At 35.3% G+C, this 19,923-nt stretch overlaps 1 non-coding gene across 1 annotated transcript; it reads right to left on the bottom strand.

Moving 5' to 3' along the window:
* Positions 1-329: 329 nt before the first annotated feature.
* On the bottom strand, positions 330-463 carry LOC115868956. The gene has a single exon (XR_004045909.1). It is a non-coding gene; the product is annotated as a small nucleolar RNA SNORA42/SNORA80 family (small nucleolar RNA).
* Between the last annotated feature and the right edge of the window lie 19,460 nt (positions 464-19,923).

Here is a 19,923-nt window from a genome sequence, read left to right as displayed (position 1 = left end):
TGAATTTTCAGGAAGCTCACACATCATTGGGAATGCTTAAAAGGCTCTGGCATGCGTCCATGGGGGAGGAACATAGCCGCTTTACTGATGGTATGGTTTCCTTCTACCCAGGAGCCTCTAATAAAATCTTCCAGCATTGTCTCTGTCTCATCAGAGAAAACTTTTCTCTCACTAAAAGACAAGAACTCAACGCTGATACCAGTGAGGAGTTGAAATATTAATTCGTCCTTGGAAAATGCACAGTGTGGTTTGCATCGCCTACCACTTATCTGCCGAATTACATACATCAAGTGTTAAGTAATTGACTTTTAATATGCAGATTTTCCCCCCACTGTGTAACCCACTTCAGTACCTTAAGCCCACTGGGTAAAGCCAGGCAATGGTTTGGGGTGACAGTTTGCTTTAGCATGGGGCAATGTGAGAGGCCCATGGGATCAGCCCTGCCACAAGTCAAAACCCATGCACTAATATGCAGATTTTTATCATCCTTGCGTCACACCCATTTCTTTTCAAATAAGCGAGAATATCTAGCATGAACATTAATAATTTGGTGGAGGATGACCAAAGCACACTCTGAGTAATATTCAGGGAATGGAGACTTTTATATTAATCTAACAAAGATATTGGAATACACAATTCATATTATTAAAATAATGTAGAAAAGGAATGTTTGGAAAATGATTGTGGTAGCCATTGTACATTCTCCTTGACATGATTGAAATTTGGAATGAAAGGATATATTTGTTAAATCCCAACTAACAAAAAATGTTAATTATATTTGCAATTTTATTTTTATTCTAGTTTATTGTGAGAAATACCAGAACTAAAATATTTCAGACATATAAACACATCAATTTAATTTCTTTGCTTCACTACTTTAGTAGTTTATACAACCGGCAAAGACTCGTAATTTGGTTAAGGCAAAAATTTACGGCAACTGTCATCTAGCTCCTGAATGACACTGATGGATACCTAACATATATATATAATAAAATGTGACATTTCTTTATTTTCTATCCATCCTTATATAGTAATTCCTATGCAGTACTGTTTGCATAAAAGTTTTTATCTTATAAAGATCTTATGATCTTATGATATCATCCTTGAGAATTTAAGAATTGATGTAACCCTGGCTGAAGATGGGTACCATTTTTATATTTTCATCATTTCTAACTTGATATCCTGCCTAACTTATTCTATTTATAAATTTGTGTTCCTGAGAACTTGTATACCAAGTGCATGAAATTTATTAAAACTTGGCTGATAAAGTTTAAATTTATAGGAAATGCACAGGCACATTGTAGAGAATTAGAGAAGATTATTTCAAAACATGTCTTTCTTGTCACAATTTCTTTGTTATTTTTTAAAATTCAACTGTATAGCACTATTGAAGACACTGAAAATTTTCCCTCCTAACATTATGAATATAAAAACATCTTGACTAATTATACTGAATGTTTTCTGTTTATCATATTTTATGCCTTTCATATTTAAAATGCATGAGTCATTTGTATTTCAATAGAATGTTTGTTGTCTTTCTTTTGTTCCATTGTATGTCAAGGAAACAATTATCATAACACATGAGTAGATTCTTTGGATTTTATTTTTCCCAAGTTTTTGGTTACTGTTCTATTTTGCAATCATGAGCATTTTGCTATTTATTACTATATATTATCTATAAATCATATAACACTAAAGTGAAGCAAAGATCATCTAAAGAAAGGTTAATTTAAGACTATTAGAATTTCTAATTTTGTGATATTAATAATTGATTTAATCTCAAATCTTCTTGTTGGGGAATTGACAGTTGGCATTTTGATGCTAATACAAGGTTAGAATATTGCTGAAATAATCCAGCTAATTGATATAGTTGAATAAAATTATAGTTACTCATGTCTTAAAGGATTTTTTTTTTAATTCTGCAAGCAAAGTATGTGGACAAATGGCTATATAAGACTGGGTAAACTCACATTAACTGGCTTTCAAATTATTTTTGAATTAGCTCTCAATGGTCATAATTCCAATGAATAATCTATTTATTTATTTGCTTATTTTTTGTATCTCTTGGTAGATCTAATTGCCTTTTTCTGAATATTCCTTTTCTTGACTTCTGAAAGGAATAAATTATACAAATAAGTATACACCCTTTACTTTCAACTATCTTGCTATCTGACAGTTTTACTTTATGACAATAGTAAGAAATCTACTATCAAACTATTTTGCATATGAATAACCATATGTCTGGTGATAACCAATGCTGTATTGTTAGGCAAGAGTAACAACTGGCTGTGATGGTTAAGGGTTTGTGTCACTTTGGTTGCACCATGATTCTCAGTGGCGTGACAATTATGTAACCTTGAAATGCACAATACTAAGCTCAAATAGAGAGAGTGCCAGGTGTTGTAAAATGACTATCAACTCCTGCACCAAGTATGCTTGGCTAACGTCAGCTCAGAAACTGTCTTGCTTAGGCTTTGACAACATAATTCTTGTATAACACTAATTTCCACATAATAGCCTGGTCTCTGGAACCTAACATGGGAGTCAGTGAGGAGTGGGTATGTACTGCCATACTTACTAAGAGAAATAGGGAATTCTATGATAGACCAAATGGGGGAATCTAATAGAGGTTTGGATAAGTTATGCTTACTTGATACTGTCTTGATACCAGGAAAAATAGTAGGCTCTCTCTGATGCGTGTTAACAATTAGCAAAGGATAAATAAGTGCAAAAGCTCTGAGGCAAACATGTTTGTGAGCTAAATGATAGAAAGTTACCACTGTTTCTAGGATGCATTTAGGAACGTAAGAGAGGAGCATGAGATGATATGAAAAACAAGATGCATCATGAAGACCACGTGAAGATGAGCAAGAGTGAAAACAGAGATGGAATACAATCCACATGCTTATAAACTACAAACTGAAATTTGGGTTAACTGGAACATTAACCAGAATGGGGAGAAAGTATGGGCTGGAGCCCTGCAAACAAATCGTTTGCCTTTTGCATTTTGAGCAGAATGGGAAACAGCAGTGCTTTACTCAAAGATTGTGGCTGATTTTCCCAGCACGAACGTGTGCCACTCTTCACAATCCGGCAAGTAATCCCAGATCAAGCAATCGGCTCTTGAAAGCCATCACTTCACCTTTCCTAATTTCCCATTTCAGGACTTAGAACGGCAATCCTTCTTGTTCCAATTAACATTTCAGATGGCCAAAATTAAAAAAAATAGTTAGCTTCACTTCATCCACTCTGACTGAATCAATTTATAGTGACGGAAAGCACTTGTTTTTCTCATTAAGCCTTCGTTTTAGAAAGATACTGTATTCCAGAACCATCTGTCCTTTTCCTGTTGGTAGTTTTGGACAGTCTGTATTTATACCACTCCTCCAGGGGTGGTTTATACTTTTGCTTTATTATTATTATTATTTTCTAACTTTAGTTCCTCTATCTCTTTTCAATGGTTTTTTCCAAGTGCCCTAAAAGTGTCCCGATTCTTCATCTTCCTCCCTCCAAAGATTAAGGCTTTGTGTCCACATAGTAGAACTATAGTAAGACAGAAAAGGCAAACTAAAAAAACCCCAAGAATTCTTCCCATACAAACTACTGCTTCCCTACTGAGTCTGCTCCACAGCAAATATTTCCTTACGTCTCTTTCTGTTCGGCTGTCTGCACAGTCAGGGAGCTTCTGGATAAGTGCGCAGAGTGTGGAGTTTCCTCATTTCTTGACTTTTAAAACCTAGCCCACTAATTTTTCAACTACTCTACCTGAACTGTTCTCTTTTTAAACAGGGTGCCCAGTCGCTTCTAGAGAAGGCAGTGCTCATGCTTTCTTGTGCCCTGGAAAGAGCAATCATTCCCTCAATTATGAACCAGCTTTATTGCTTCAAGACTTCCCATGAGTATTTTTTTTAAGTTATGAACTGGCAGCTTGTCCTACTTCTTTTAAAAAGATTATTATTTTCATTTTGGTCTTTCTAGCTTTCTGGATCCAGTAATTTGCTAAGATCAACGCCTTTATTTTCTGGTGAATTATTGATCCTTTTAGAAAGAAAACGCATTCCAGATCTTCTAGTTTCCTATTTTTTCCCAACATGCTTAAGTATTTCTGCTTGTTTTAATTTAGCTTGAGGTTTGTGTATAGTTGCATGAATTAGCAGTGTACATTTTTATGTGTGCATATATATTTGTAACTATATTTATATGGGAATTTATATATGTAGGTATTCCTAAGTAAATGATGAAGCTTCAAAAATCAATTAACAAACCCCATTATCTTTAATTCCATTTTCCATGAGCCCCTCTCATATTTCCTGCATATTATCATATTTCATAAAATATCAGCATATGGCCATTTTACGAAAAGACCATTACTTTACTATAAACTATAAGAAGTTTGATAACAAATAATGAAGTGATTTTCAGATTGAGGGATATTTTGTTCTTTTCTCAGCTTCCCATGTGGAAATCATTACTATAATTTTTATAAAACATATTAAAAGCTATACTTCTAGTAAACAAATTATGAGAATTCCTGGATTCTGTTACCACATTTATTTTAATTTATTTTCTATATTGTAAAATATGTGGATATGTTAGTAGAAAATAGAATTTTAGGTTTAGGAAGATTTTTAGTTTAATTAGTTTTATAAATATTACTCTCTTTAACGAAAGGGATGTCTGCAAAATATTATGACTACTTACCTTCCAAGACCAATAGGGCATCTTCCATTAACACCTTGAAGATGCCAAAAAGCTACTTCATTAAAAGGAACTGCATCCTCAGGAATATTTATTCTAAACTTATTTGAGCACTTATGGGTTTTTTATTCTCTTCTTGGACTAATTACACATTTCATTAATGAAACAATGCACTTCTTGGAGCTTATGGTTTAGATGTATTTTAATTATGCCATATGCTTCCCTACAAATGGAGCTATTACAGATATCATTAATTTCAAACTTTTATTACAATTGTTCCAATTGGAAGGAGTTATGTGTGAAAAGGATTGAGAGAAGATAAAGAGGTTGAGAATAATCATTAAAATTCGGCTAAATTAAACCTTTTAAATCTTAGCTGATTTATCTTTTGTGCTTCTACTGTTTGTATTGGAAGATAACCTAAGGAAAAATTACTCTAAATATTATCAGAAAATTTAAAAACTAAGCATACTTACTTAATTTCTAAATTTTTTCTTAAAAATTCAATCTATAACCCTTAAACAAAACAATTCATCTTATATTAAAATGTCTCAAACATTTCATAGTTAGCGTAACTAGTAAATAGTGTCTGCCCTAAGCACCGATCTTATACAAACTATATGTGATCAAAGTGACAAATGCACCTGGAAGGATTTGATAGCAACTTTTGGAGACAGTGAGTTTATGTCAACAGGGTAGGAATAACTCAGAAAACAAGGATGAAAATGGTTGCAAAGTTAGAGGAATGTAATTGAACTGCACATGTAGAAATTATTGAAGTGTGCTTCGCATGTATGTTCTTAACAAGAAATAAACAGCACTCTGATATTTCCAAATGAGATATTTTGATAGAAGTCTGATTGAACAAGGCCAAAACAATTGAATGTAAATGAGGAACATTCGTCGCTTTTGTTGAATCATTTGAAATTTTCTTAGGTGACAAAAAGTTCTTGTTGAGGAGAAGGTGAAGGATGTAGAGAGAGAGAATAAAGAAGGGAAAACAGGGAGACTGGAAGACAGACAAACCAGAGGAATGGGAAGGAGATAAATGGAAATAAAATAACCCCATAGCTGAAACTGCTTCAAGCACACGTGTTGTGAGGATTGAGCAGATCTAAGCAGTCTTACATTTTGTTGTATATCATGTTACATTAGTCAGAATCCACCTGACTGTCAACCAACATCTATGATATATATTTATATATTTGCTATTATGTAGATATATGTATAATCTCTTGATTTGCATTGGATAATTTGGAAATATTATAAAATATGGTGGTTTATTTATTCTTGAATGCGTTTATGCATATAGCATTCATTTATCTGGGGAAAATAAGAGCTCAAGTAGAAGGCAAAGGTTTTGAGAATGATGATGGCAACATATGTACATATGTGCTTGACACAATGGATGTATGTATGGATTGTGATAAGAATTGTACAAGCCCCCAATAAAATGATTAAAAAAAATAAATGTCTAGGAGACAAGGCAAACTGGTGATTAATTTTAATAAATACTGCCAGATAGTTTTCCAAACTGGTTGTATCAATTTACCCTCACTCTAGAAATTAAAGGAGGATTCCACTTCACAAATTCTGTTATTTCGGTCAATCTTTTTAAATTTCTGTTTGATGAGAGATAATGTTTCATATGTTTATTGCCAATGTACTATTCTCTTTTATGAAGTGCCTGTTGGTGGCTTATTATTTTCAGGGAGTTTTTAATATAAGGGTTTTGAAAGTAATGTATAAAACTAATATTTTCTTATACTTTATGGCTTTAGTAAATAGAAATTCTATTGTAATATTGTCCAATTTATTATTCTTGTCCTGTGAGGTTAATGCTTTTGTGTCCTGTTTAAGAATACTTGCCTATTCTTGGTACCATGAATATAGTCATCTCTTATCTCCTAGCTGTTGTTATTTTCGATTTTTTAAATTCATATTTTAGCAGTTAAAAGTTAAGATTAATATCTTTCACAGATGGGTAGTCAAATGATGCAGAAATCTGTGTTGAAAAAATTGCTTGATACTATGTTGGGCCCCATTTGTGAGTCTCTTTGTGAGTTCTCTATTTTATTTCATTGTTCTGTCCTGGTACTAACACCATAATGTCTTCATCGACGAAGCTATATGAAAAGCTTTTATATCTTGATCTTGTTATTTAAGATTTTCCACATAATATTAAATTGAAATTGTCAGAATTGTCCTCATACATAACAAAATTGTTTGCGATTTCTATTTAAATTGCTTGAATTTACAGACCTCCTTGGAAATAATAGATGATTTTATTTTATTGAAGATCTTTGTCTTTTTCACTGACCCACTGTTGTACCAAGCCTGATCTCCTTCTTCGGGATTGATCCCTCCTAATACCAAGTCCAAAGTATGTGAGACACAATACCATCTTCATTCTAAGAAGCATTCTGGCTATACTCAGGTTTGTTTGTTCTGGCAATCCATGGTACTTTCAATATTTTCCAAAACCTCCTTAGTTTAAATGAATAAATTTTTCTCCAGTCTTCTTTACCATTGTCCAGTTTTCATTTGCATATGGGGTAATTGAAAATACCATGGCTTAGAGTAGGGGCACATTATTTCTCAAAATGACATTTTTTTTTTTTTGCTCATTAATGCTTTAAAGAGGTCTTGTGCAGCAGATTTCCATGAACATTGATTATGAATCAAAGCATTCTGGACAACATTTTCTTCTTTTATGATGGTGTTGTCTGTGGGTATAGTTGTGAGGATTTGGTTTTCTTTATACTGAGTAAAATTCATACTAAGGTTTCAGCCTTTGATTTTCATCAGCAAGTGCTTCAAGTTCTACTAACTTTAGCAACTGAGGTGGTGCCATTTGCATCTCAGGGTTTGTTAATGAGTCCTCTTCCACCACTAATATTGCATTATTCTTCATATAGTCCAATTTATGTAGAATTGTTTATTCAGAATAGGCCAAATAAATATGGTGAAAGGATACATGCATGATACACATCATTCCTGATATTAAACTATCCAGTATTTCCTTGTTCTTCTCAAATAACTACTTCTTGGTCTATATACAGGTTTCACATGAGCCCAGAATTCCCGATCTTTGAGATGCTATCTGTATTCTGTTATGATCTACACAGTTGAATTCCTTTGCATAGTCAATAAAACACAAGTTAACTTATTTCTGGTGTTTTCAGTTTTCAGCCAAGATCAGCAATGATATCCCTTGTTCCAAATCTTCTTCTGAAACCACCTTGGCTTTCTGGAAACTCCTTCTTGATGTACTGTTGCAACTATATTTGAAATACTTTGAGCCCAAATTTATTTCCATATATGTTAATGATATTGTTTGATAATTTCTGTATTCTCTTAGGCCGCATTTATTTTGGAATGGATGTAGGTTGGCCAGGTAGCTCTCTTCCAGGTTCTTGGCCTAGACCAAGGAGGACTTCCAGAAGTGCATCAATTACCTCCAAGCACATCCATTGAGATCTCATCAATTCTTGGAACCCAATATTTTCTGCACCACAGTCTGAAATTCTTCATTCAATATCATGGGTTCTTGATCAGATGCTACTTTTGAAATAGTTGAGCACCGACCAATTATTTTTTGTTTAATCACTGTGTACTCCTTTTTCTTTTGTTGATTCCTGCTTCATTCACCATTTGTCCAATAAATCAGTAATGTAAATTGACTTGAAAATTTTCATCAGTTATTTCAGATTGAGAAATGTTGAGCATGTTCTTTCTTTTTGGTTTTCTAAGTCTTTTCATATTTTATTATAATGCATTATTTTGACTTCTCAGGATGCCCTTTGAAATTTCATGTTCAACTCTTGTACTTCATAATTTCTTCCAGTTGCTTTAGTGGCTTCATTTTCAAGAACAAGGTTCTGAGTCTCTTTGACATCCATTTTACTTTACTTTCCCCCTTGTCTTTTTAATGACTTTTTGCTTTCATTATGGCTCCCCATAACTCATCTGGTATTTAGTCATTAATGTTCCATGCTTCCAATTTGTTCCTGAAATAGTCTCTAAATTCAATTGGAGTAGACACAAAGTTTGCTTAAGATCATCCAACAGTAGTAGTAGCAGTACATTGGCAGGGCCAGACGTTCAGGTCAGATTCAGAAGAGGTCATGGAACAAGAAATATCATTGCTAACGTCAGGAGGGTTTTTGACTGAAAGCAGAGAATACCAGAAAGATTTAACTTGTGTTTCATAGACTATGCAAAGGCATCCGACAGTGTGGACCAGTATAACCTTGATAAGAACGGGAATTCTGGACCACTTCATTTGGATCTTGTGCATGGATCAAGAGGCTGTTGTGTGAAAAAACAAACAAACAAACAAACAAGTGAATACTACATGGTGGAAAATCAAGGAAGGTATGCGTGTGGGTTTATCTTCACACCATACTTGTTCAATCCTAATGCTACGGAAATCATCAGAGAATCTGGATTATATGAAGAAGCGTGCAACAATGGGATGAGAGGAAAACTTATTAACAGCCTGCAGAATGCAGACGGCACAACGTTGATTGCTGAATGCGAGTTGGACTCGAAGTACTTGCTGATGAAGACCAAGGACTGTAACCTTCAGCAACACTCAAGAAATCAAAATATGCATTGCGTTAGGTAAATCTGACGCACAAGATATCTTTAGAGTATTGAAGAGCAAGGACGTTATTTTGAGGACTAAAGGGCACCTGACCCGAGCCATGGTATTTTCCATTGAATCATACTCATGTGAAAACTGAACGTTGCATAAGGAAGACTGTAGCAGATTTGATCTACTTGAATTGTGGTGCTGACAAAGAACATTGAAACTACCATGGACTGCCACAATGACAAACCAATCAGTATTGGAAGAAGTAAGGACAGAGTGTTCCTTGGAGGCAAGGATGGCAAGTCTTATGATATACTTTGCCCATGTTGTCAGGAGAGACCAGTCCCTGGAGAAGGACATTATATTTGGTAAAGTGGAGGGGAAGTGAAAAAGAGGAAAGCTTTCAATGAGATGGATCAAAACAGTGGCTGTATCAATGGACTCAGCCATGGGAAAAATTGTGAGGATGGCACAGGACCCTGCAGTCTTTAACTCTGTTGTGCATAGGGTTGCTATGGGTCGGAGCTGACTTCATGGCACCTGTGTTAGTCCAGGTAGACTAGAGAAACAAATCTATAAACACTCATATGTATATAAGGAAGAGGTTTATGTACAAGAGCAATTGAATATTGAGAAAATGTCCCAGCCCAGTCCAGATAAAGTCATTAAGTCCAGTATTAACCCATATGTCCAAAACCTATTTCTGAAGTGCTCTTCAGACTCATGAAATACATGCAATGATGCCGAATGCAGGAGGATCACAGGCCAGTCAGTTGGAAATCTTGTGGATCCAATAGTGTTGTAAGCATCTCAGCACTGGCAAAGGTCTCTACATGGCTTCTCCAGCTCGAGAGGTCTGGTTGCATCAGGGTAGGTCTATGTGGCTTTTCCAGCTCCAAAAGTATAGCATCATGTGTCTTACCAGTAGAGCATCTCTCAGTGAGTGAGCAGAGAGAGAAAGAAGTGTCTCCTGCCTCCAAGGAGGAAAAGAGTTCCCAGAATTCTCAGGAGAAGGCCATGCCCACACAGAGGCCTCATTGACTATAACCTGATTGACAGGCTAGATTCCACCCCATTCACTCTTAATCCTCTCAAGTCCCAAATTGATACCAGATTATGTAACTACCACAACACCTAACAACAACATCATAAGCAAAGTTGTATTTGAATTTCTTGAACTTGTTTTAATTTTCTTCACTGTCAACCTGAACTTGTAGTTGAACAATTGATAGTCTATTCTAAAGTTGGCTCTTGGTCTTGTTTTGTCTAATCATATTGAATTTCTCTATTGTCTTTTACTATAAATATAGTTATTTTCCACCTTGTGAAGTCCACATGTATAGTTACCATTTATGTCCCCAAAAAGACGTACTGGTAACAAAGTCATTGGTTTTATAGTATTTGACAGTATGGTAAGCAGATTTTATGTCAACTTTCATGTGGATAAGAGTGTAGGGTTGGAGTACAATCCTTGCCTGCATTCTGTGTCTGCTTCCAGTTTGGAGTCATGTGGGGGAGCTGTGATACCATGCTCTACTTCCACAACCTTGGATCCGTGCAATTCAGCACCTGTGACCTCCTGCTTCCCATGTTGCCCTCTTGTATTGTTGGCCTGCATCCCTGCAAGTCTGAAGAAGGATCAGGCCCATAGATTTGAGTTGAACTGGACTGGAACATCTTCTTAATATAAAATTACTTCTTAATAGATGTTCTTTCTTATACACATATGAGTATCACTAGTCTTTTTTTTTAACCTCTAGACAATCCAGCCTACCTACAGAGGGACTTACAAACGTTTGTGGAAAATTCTATTTTTCCATGATCTTTTGGAAGTTCCTCATGTCTCTCTGTGGGTGTGTGTTGTTATTAAGAGACACAAACTTGGCTCTGACTCATAGTGACCCTATGGACGACCTAGTCTTACATGATCTTCACAGTGTTGTCGTGCCTGAGCCTATTGTTGTTGCCATCTTGTGTCAATCTATCTTGCTGAGGAGCTTCCTCTGTTTTACTGACCCTCTTCTTTACCAAACATGATGCTATTTTCATTGGACAGGTCTCTCCTGATGCCATGTCTAAAATATGCGAGACAATGTTGAACTATTCTTACATCTAAGGGGTATTCTGGCTGTACTTCCTCTGTGAGTAATTTGCTCATTCTTCTGGTAGTTCATGCTACTTTCACTCTTCGTTGTCAGTATCGTGATTCAAATGCATTAATTCTTCTCCAGTCTTCCCTGGTTGAATTGTCACTTCCTTATAACCCTTCTGTGGAGGGATGTCCATTGGTCTACAGATGGGCTTTGGGTCTCCACTCTAACCCCCCTGATTCACATCAATATAGTTGTTTGTTTTGGATCTTTTGATACCTGATATCTGATCCTGTTGACACCTCATGATCACCCAGACAATTGTGTTTCTTTTTTGTGGGCTTATTTGCTTCCCTGTTACATGTCTGCTTGTTTAACTTCAAGCCTTAAGACCCCAGATGCTATAGCTTTTGATAGCTGGGCACCATTCACTTTCTTCACCACATTTTCTTATGCACGAATTTTGTCTTCAGTGATCATATTGGGAAGTTGAGTATCAAAGAATGCCAGATTATTAGAACCAAGTGTTCTTGTGTTAGGGAGGCCTTCAGTAGAGGCTCAAAAGCCATCAGCTATCCTAATACTTAACATGTAAATTTATGTACATTGGCCTCTATGCCTTTCATTATACATTAATATATTTAGACATATACATGCCTGTAGCTATACCTCTATAAATAGCTTTGGCTTCCTCCTTCTTTCCTTTATTTCCTTTCACCTTCCTCCTGTCCCACTATCTTCTGCAAGTGCTTCAAGTCTTCTTGGGTTTAGGTAAGCAAGATTGTAACGTTTTCATATTTTAGATGGTTAATAAGTCATTTTTGAAACCTGATGTCAGATTCTTCTTCTTATCACTCAGCTTCTCATATTATGAGATGGTTGATAAGGCAGTAATAGGGAATAGGAAAAATAAATAAAAGATAGAGTAGGTGAAGGAGGAAAATAAATTAATTTATACTCCCAAATCACTATTATTGAACTGATTCAGACTGGCTCATGATCAACTTTACAAGACCCAGTATATTTAACTGCCCCTGTGGTTTCTGACAAGGTGCCTTGGCAACATAGTGGTTACAAGTTGGCCTGCTAATCACAAGGTCATCAGTTCGAAATCACCAGTCAGTCCAATGGAGAAAGATGATGCTTTTTACTCCTGCAAAGAGTTATAGTCTCAGAAACCTACAGGGACAGTTCTTCCCTCTTCAATTGGGTTGCTATGAGTAAGAATTGATTTGACCAATGAGTTTGGTAATTTGGGTTAGTGAGTTTCTGAAGCTATAAATCTCTACTCAAGTGGAAAATCTCATTTTCTCTCATGTAGTGACTAGTGAATTTGCACTGTGGATTTGAGGTTAGAAAAACAACAAGTAACAAGGGCTCTTGGGAAATAAATTAGGAATTGCAATATTCATTTCCATGAATATTTTTCACGTGGTTGGTAATTTTATTGGAATATAGTAAGTGCTATGAGAAATACAAAATAAACCTGTGTTTTAAAAAAGATTTATAAGGTATATAAACATAAATTTAAATAAAATGAAATAAAACTAAACAAAAGTTCAAACATCTCACAGTAGGTCAAAGAGGAAGAAGACTTCGTTTGTGGCCAGGAATCCTAGAGGAAATGAAATTTTTGATAGTTATAAAATCATTCATTGGAATCTGATGTGATTTTCTATGGGAGAGAATAATACTATCTACTCAAATGGGAGCATATGTGTTAAATCTCTTGGAAGTAGGAAAGTATAGGGCAAATATAGGAAATCAAATCAAGAATCACTGGACTAAAAATGCTTAGAAGGAAAGAGTAAAAGAAAACATTAAATATAGAGATTTTGTTCAGAATTATGTTCTACATGATTTATTTCTTTCCTACAACTTGACTTCCTGTGGATAGATTGAAGTGGGAATTAGCATTTGATCTATGTTTTGTTGATATAATTGTAAGAAAGTGAAGGAAGAATGAAATTGGGGAAAATCATATGACTTTAGCGAAAATTTGAAAAAAGCTAACTTAATAGATAATCAGAGTTCTGAGTCAATTGATGGCACAATAAATTACAGTTCCCAGTCACCTAATGTTTAGCCAAAGGATCACTTCTTTAAAACTAAAATTAAGGAGAAGAGGTAACCTACTATCAAACAGTCTACACGAGAGGCAAGAACTAGGGTAGGGGGAGTAAGAATAAGTTGAAATGTAAGAGGGACTTTGAAGTGGCGTGACTGGCAGGGTTTGAGAGCTAATTAAATGTGGGGAAGGAGGGAACACATTTTGGATTCCAGTTTGAGTGACTGTGAGGAGGAAGAGATTTGAGAAGGGTAAAGGAAATAAGTTTAATTTAGTTCCAGTACAAATCATCAGCTTTAGTCAGGAGCTAGAAATAAGTTTTATAGGTTCTGTTGAAGATGTTTTTTATGACTGAGATCATATCATGTCAACATGATTGACTAGTTCAGCCATTTTAGTGGTTTATTTAATTCAAATGCTGAAGATTGGATTTATTGTTTGTGCCACCAGCTGAATAAGTGCATGTTTTCATTTCTACTTGGTCATTTTAGCATTTTGTTAGCACAATGGGGATTCCTTATGAGTCTTGTGTTTGATTTTTGTGTTTTATTTTGTGGTCATCTAAATTAAATATGCCTCGAGGGCATCAAGGGTGCATTGTTGACCGGCTATGTTTCCTCCCAACAAACAGCTTTGACACACACCACTGAGAGTCTATCCATGTAACAATTTACGTAGTCAACAATAGAGATGAAGTTCTTACTGCAAGCCATAAACTGGCTTTATCTGAGGGTAAAAAGTTGAGACAACTAGATACAGTCATTGCATTTCAGTAACTGATACATTATTGCAAAAGCCTGGTATCAAAAAATTATCATAAAGCATAATTTATCATAATTACTGAGAAGTTCTCTGATAGAAAATCATGATATACTATTTGAATGTGAAAGAAGTAAAGAAAATATGACTCTTATTCATAAGTAGTTCATGAGAAAAGGACTAGCAAGGTTTTCTGACATATTATAAACAGTATGCCACCAAGAATATAAACTAAATGCTGATCCAGATCAGTGAAGTTTGTGATTATATCTTGTTTTAATATATGACAATTTGCTAATAGCTGAATGCATGGATCATGGCATACTAGGAAAATTTGTATAAGATATTCTTTCTGTGCACAAGCTTGTCGTCTCAAGATATTTAATTTTTTTTGAATTTTTGAGTGAAGTGAAAACATTGGCCAATTTAAATTAATTCTAAATGATGTTTGAAAAAATCCTCTTTCCTTTTTTTTACTAGAATTATCTGGGCTCTTTAATTTGTATTTTATTATTCTTCAAGTTTATTATCATATAAATCATATTTGTTTCATGTAGTATAGGACATCCCCTTACAGAAGGGTTACAAGAAAGAGATGAGCCAGTCAGAGTGCAGTATAGCATAGATGAGACACACAACTTTCCTCTAGTTTTTTAATGCTTCCTCCCCACCCACCACTGTCATGACCCCAATTCTACGTTACAACTCTGGCTAGATCAGAGCATGTGCACAGGTACAGATAAGAGCTGGGAACACAGAGAATCCAGAACAGATTAACCCCTCAGGACCAATAATGAGAGTAGCCATACCAGGAGGGTAAGTGGAAGGTGGGGGGAGAAAGGGAGCACCAATCACAATGATCAACATATAACCCACCTTGCAGGGGGATGGATAACAGAAAAATGAGTGAAGGGAGACAGTGGTCAGTGTAAGACATGAAAAAAATTTTTTATAAATTTTCAAGGGATCATGAGGGAGGGGGATTGAGCGGTGGTAGTGGAAATGAGCTGATACCAAGGGCTCAAATAGAAAGAAATTTTTTTGAAAATTATGATGGCAACATATGTACAAAGGTGCTTGGCACAATGGATGAATGGATGAATTGTGATAAGAGCTGTAAGAGTGCCCAGTAAAATGATAAAAAACAACAACAAATGCTGGAGGGGGCACAGAGATTGAAACCCTCATGCACTGTTGGTATGACTGTAAATCAGTATAAGAACTGGGGAAAGCCATATGACATTCCTCAAAGAACAGAAGTTAGAAATGTCATCGTAGCAAGCAATAGCGCTACATCGTCTATAGCCTGCAGGAATAAAGTACATAGTGTGAACAGCATAGCACCAATGTTCATTGCAGTGCTATTCACAGCAGTAAGAATATGCAAACAGTCTAAAGGCCCATCGGTGGATGAATGGATAAGTAAATCTTGGTAAATATACACAATGGAATACTAAGAATCATTGCAGAACAATGATGAACTGTGAAACACACCATGACAGGGATGGATTTAGAAGGCATTGATTGTACTGAATAAAGTTAGTGAAAAACAAAAAGATAAATAAATACTCAAGATTTTCATTCATACCAGAAGCTACAGACTTTGATGGTTACCTAGGGTGGGAGGGGGTGGTGGTTACATAATTTCGTGTCAACTTGAAAATATAAAAGTGTAGGGGTGGAGTCTAGCCTGTCAAATCAGGCCACAGCCTGATGGTGCCTCCTTGTGGGCATGACCTTCTCCAGAGGAGAGTCCTGGGAACTCTTCCTCTCTCTCGCTGCCCTCTCCTTCCTGCTGAGGAGTCCTGTGGAGACCTGTGCAAGCACCACGATGCTTCCACCACTATTGGATGCACAAGACTTTTCACCCACCAGCTTGTAATCTCCCTGAATGTTGAATTATTGCTTGTGGCTGCATGAAGCTGAAGAAGTACCCTGTTTCCCCAAAATAAGACAGTGTATTATATTAATTTTTGCTCCCAAAGATGCACTGAGTCTTATTTTCAGGGGATGTCTTATTTTTCCATGAAAGAATACGGTACACATTTATTGTTGAACAACAAAAAAGGAAATGTATTACCTGTATATGTACAGTACGGTAGTAGTTGTCATCACAAACCAGCATAACCAGACAAACTGTGAATCCTACAGTACCAAGAATTTCTTTTTACTCGTGCCCGGTCTGACTCACTGTCTAATTGTGAGTCAGCCAGACTCCATCAGGCAGAGAGAGCAGCAGGCGGCAGGCTCTCCGATTAAAAGAGACCTCGCACTTCCTGTCTGCTCAGGCTGCGCTGCGGCCAACAACAGTGATCTGCGGGGCGGCACCCACCACTACGGTCCAGAGTTACGGTAGCTTTGGGGGGCCTTATTATTGGGGAGGTCTTATTTTTCGGGGGGGTGTCTTATATTTCAATGAGAGGCAAAACTATAAGTAGGTCTTATTTTCGGGGGATGTCTTTCGGGGAAACACGGTACTTATGAGCTAGTATCAGACTTACGGACTGGTATCAGACTTATTTACTTGATCTGGGTAGGGATGGGATGTTTTCCTGATATACAATTACATCTTGATCTAAAGCTCCCTCTTGCACATAAAATAAACAAATAAATGTTGTGGTCATGATTGTATAAGTCTCCTTTATATGATTGAACTATTTAAAAGTATTATATGTAAATTATGTGCTCCCCAAATGGTTGGAAAAACAAAAGACAGAAACAAAAAAAACCCTGTGAGATTAAAGGGGTTACCTGTCATGTTTTTCCCCCAGCCTGGAACAGATTGTCTTACACCGTTTGGGAAAGCAGAATATTAAAGGTATAATTATCTACGGAAAGAAAATGGACATCAGCTCCTAAAATGTATTTCAGAGCATTGGTACAGCCCAACTGGATCTGGTCATCTCGTGAGGGCCGTTGCACAACTCCGTCACTCAGCTGGAGAAAACGATTTCGCCCCCAGTATAAGGACTTAATTTTGTAGAGTACATGGCGTTTTTAGTAGCATTTCTCTTTCATTTAATATACTTAGAATGTGTTGAAAGCATTTGACTCATTCCACATGTGGGATCCGTTTACCACTGGCTTAATATAAATCAGTTCATCTGGAAATCGCACTATCATTCCTAAGGCTTCTGAAATTCTTCAGTTCTCAAAGTATTTTTTCTTTTTTAAAAAATGACTGAAAAACATGATGAAATAACAATTTATTTACATGACATCAAGAAAGATGTCTTTCTTTGCATCATTTAAGCGTGTGTGTGTGTGGGGGGGGGTTTGTGTATGTGTGAAGACAATCTATTATAGACTTCAAGATAATCTCTACTTCATGAATATTTTTGGCCTTGGTGTATATCTATGATATATTACAGAGTTACGGTGTTCATAAATTTATTCATTGAATGTCATATAAGTGCCTTACCCTGTGCTGAGATTGGAGACACACAGTGAATAATTAATGGCCTCTACCTATCTGGGATAACATATGAATTGAAAAGAAGCACAACATGTGATGAATTTTATAAAAATATGCCAAGAAAATACAGAACTTTGATTTGATGTTTATAGGAATTTATAGTTAAAGAGAGGATACTAAAGGGAGTTTATTTTTATTGGATTTGTTTAAATGCCTCAGGCAATAAGGTCTTAAATTTAGCTTTCACTATAAACAGCAAGCTATGAATAGGATATAATTTAATTTTTAATCTCTTCCAATAAAAACAGAAACAAGTATATACTTCTTTATTTATCTTTTTATGTTTTACCATTGCTAAGACACTATAATGCTACATTTGAAGCAGTATCCATTGTAAACAAATCAATACCACACAACTTATAGAACTGTAGGGCTAAGTAATCAGTCTTTCCAAAATGCCAACTATGGCTTCATTATCATAATAAAAATAACCAAGGCTATTTCTTAAAATATAGATATTTATCTCAATAGGAGGGTTATAACAACAAAAGAACAGCTTTTAGTTTGATAATAAATGTTAATTGAAATTTAAAAATTCTTTGCCACTTGATTATATACTCCATGCTATAATAAAACATTTTAATTAAATAAGGGACCACATAAAAGGAATAAATAATGTGCCATGAGAAACCTATGTGGATAGAAACTTTCATTTTTAATAAGTGTGATTTATTATAACACTAGGCTTAGGAGGTAATCTGGAAATTGAGTCATGATTGGCATTGACTGATGAACCAGGCTTGTGGTCTAAAGATCAAAGTTTGATTCTGCACTCTCCCAGGAGAAGCTTTACTTGTTTATTTATTTACTTTGACATTTGGCAAGATCTTTGAATTTCTTAACTTCAGCTTCCTTATGTCCAAATGGTAACATTGATGTTTCTCTATCTGGTGTTCTGAGATTCGATATCAATAATATATATATTCTTGGATTTTGAGCTGTAAAATATCTAAAATGATACATGCCTATATGTACTTGATAAAATCATAATAAATACTAAAAATAATTGTCATTGTTTATGCTCAAAGTATAGCTCATCTTTCTAAGAATCGTCCATAATCATTGCTCTTAATGCTGCGCAGGAGCTGAGAATGATATGAAGTCAATCTTATAAAGACACATGCATAGTATTCAGTATTTGTAGGTTGGAGGAAACAGAAGACAATAGAATGGAATAAAATAGGTGGAAAACAATATGGGCAGATGGCACATAATCAAGAGCCTTATTGATGTAGCATTCCTTCAACTTTTTCCCAGTAGAAAAAGATTATGTGGAAAGGATTCTGTTAAACTTTTGTGTTGGACATGCTTTAAAGCCATTTATACAATAATACAGCTAGAACTTTTTAATAGACATTCTTGATTGGTTGGTTGGTTGTTTGAATGATAATGCATTCTTAGACAATAGTAATCAGATTATATTGTTAGCAGTTTTCATGGCAGGGAAGCAGGGTTAAATTCAAAAGGACTAGTTCTGTGTAAATGGTCAATCTGTTTCCATGGTTACAGACTGGCTGAGTAAACTATAAATTTGTAGGTGTTGGATTGTGCCCTCTTATCTTAAAGAATCTGAAGAAGATTGTTTCTATAAATATAGTTTCCATCTCGGGCTAAGTACAAGCTCTGATGATAAATTTAGGGAAGATAGAACTTATATAAAGAAGAAGTTATTATATAAATAGCAGCCCATATGGATACCTTTCCCTGCATGTTGCACCATGTTTTGTTTTTTTTACATTAACCGTGACCTTATTGTAATTGTTATATTCTAATTATAAAAAGGTATATTTTATCACATCTTTTCTGAGGACATGCATTTTTATGATTTTCTTGATACAGGTACTAAAGTTCTGAGTAATGAAGAACACTGTTTTAGGGGTTTTGCTTTATTTTACGCGTAAAGTATTACCATCTTTTTAGCACTGTTACAGCAACTAATTTTAACAGATATAAAATGATTTCAAAATATGATACAGAAGAGATATTTTGAAAATGAAGTAAGATATCGGAACTGGCAAGAAACATAAATGAACCTATTTGGATCTTATTTAAAAGAATAGGGTTCCTTTTCTTTTTAAAGACAGTGTGAGGCTGATTAAAATAGTTAAGTTTATATTTTCTGGTTAAAACAAGACTTAGAATTTCATTTCTTCTTATTTTTTTTTCTTTTTTAACATTTTATTAGGGGCTCATACAACTGTTATCCCAATCCATACACACATCAATTGTGTAAAGC

The sequence above is a fragment of the Echinops telfairi genome, unplaced genomic scaffold (genome assembly GCF_000313985.2).
Source record: "Echinops telfairi isolate 266 unplaced genomic scaffold, ASM31398v2 ScPeMD7_1;HRSCAF=3_0, whole genome shotgun sequence".
Classification (NCBI taxonomy): Eukaryota; Metazoa; Chordata; class Mammalia; order Afrosoricida; family Tenrecidae; genus Echinops; species Echinops telfairi.
This window is presented reverse-complemented; position numbering and strand designations above follow the sequence as displayed.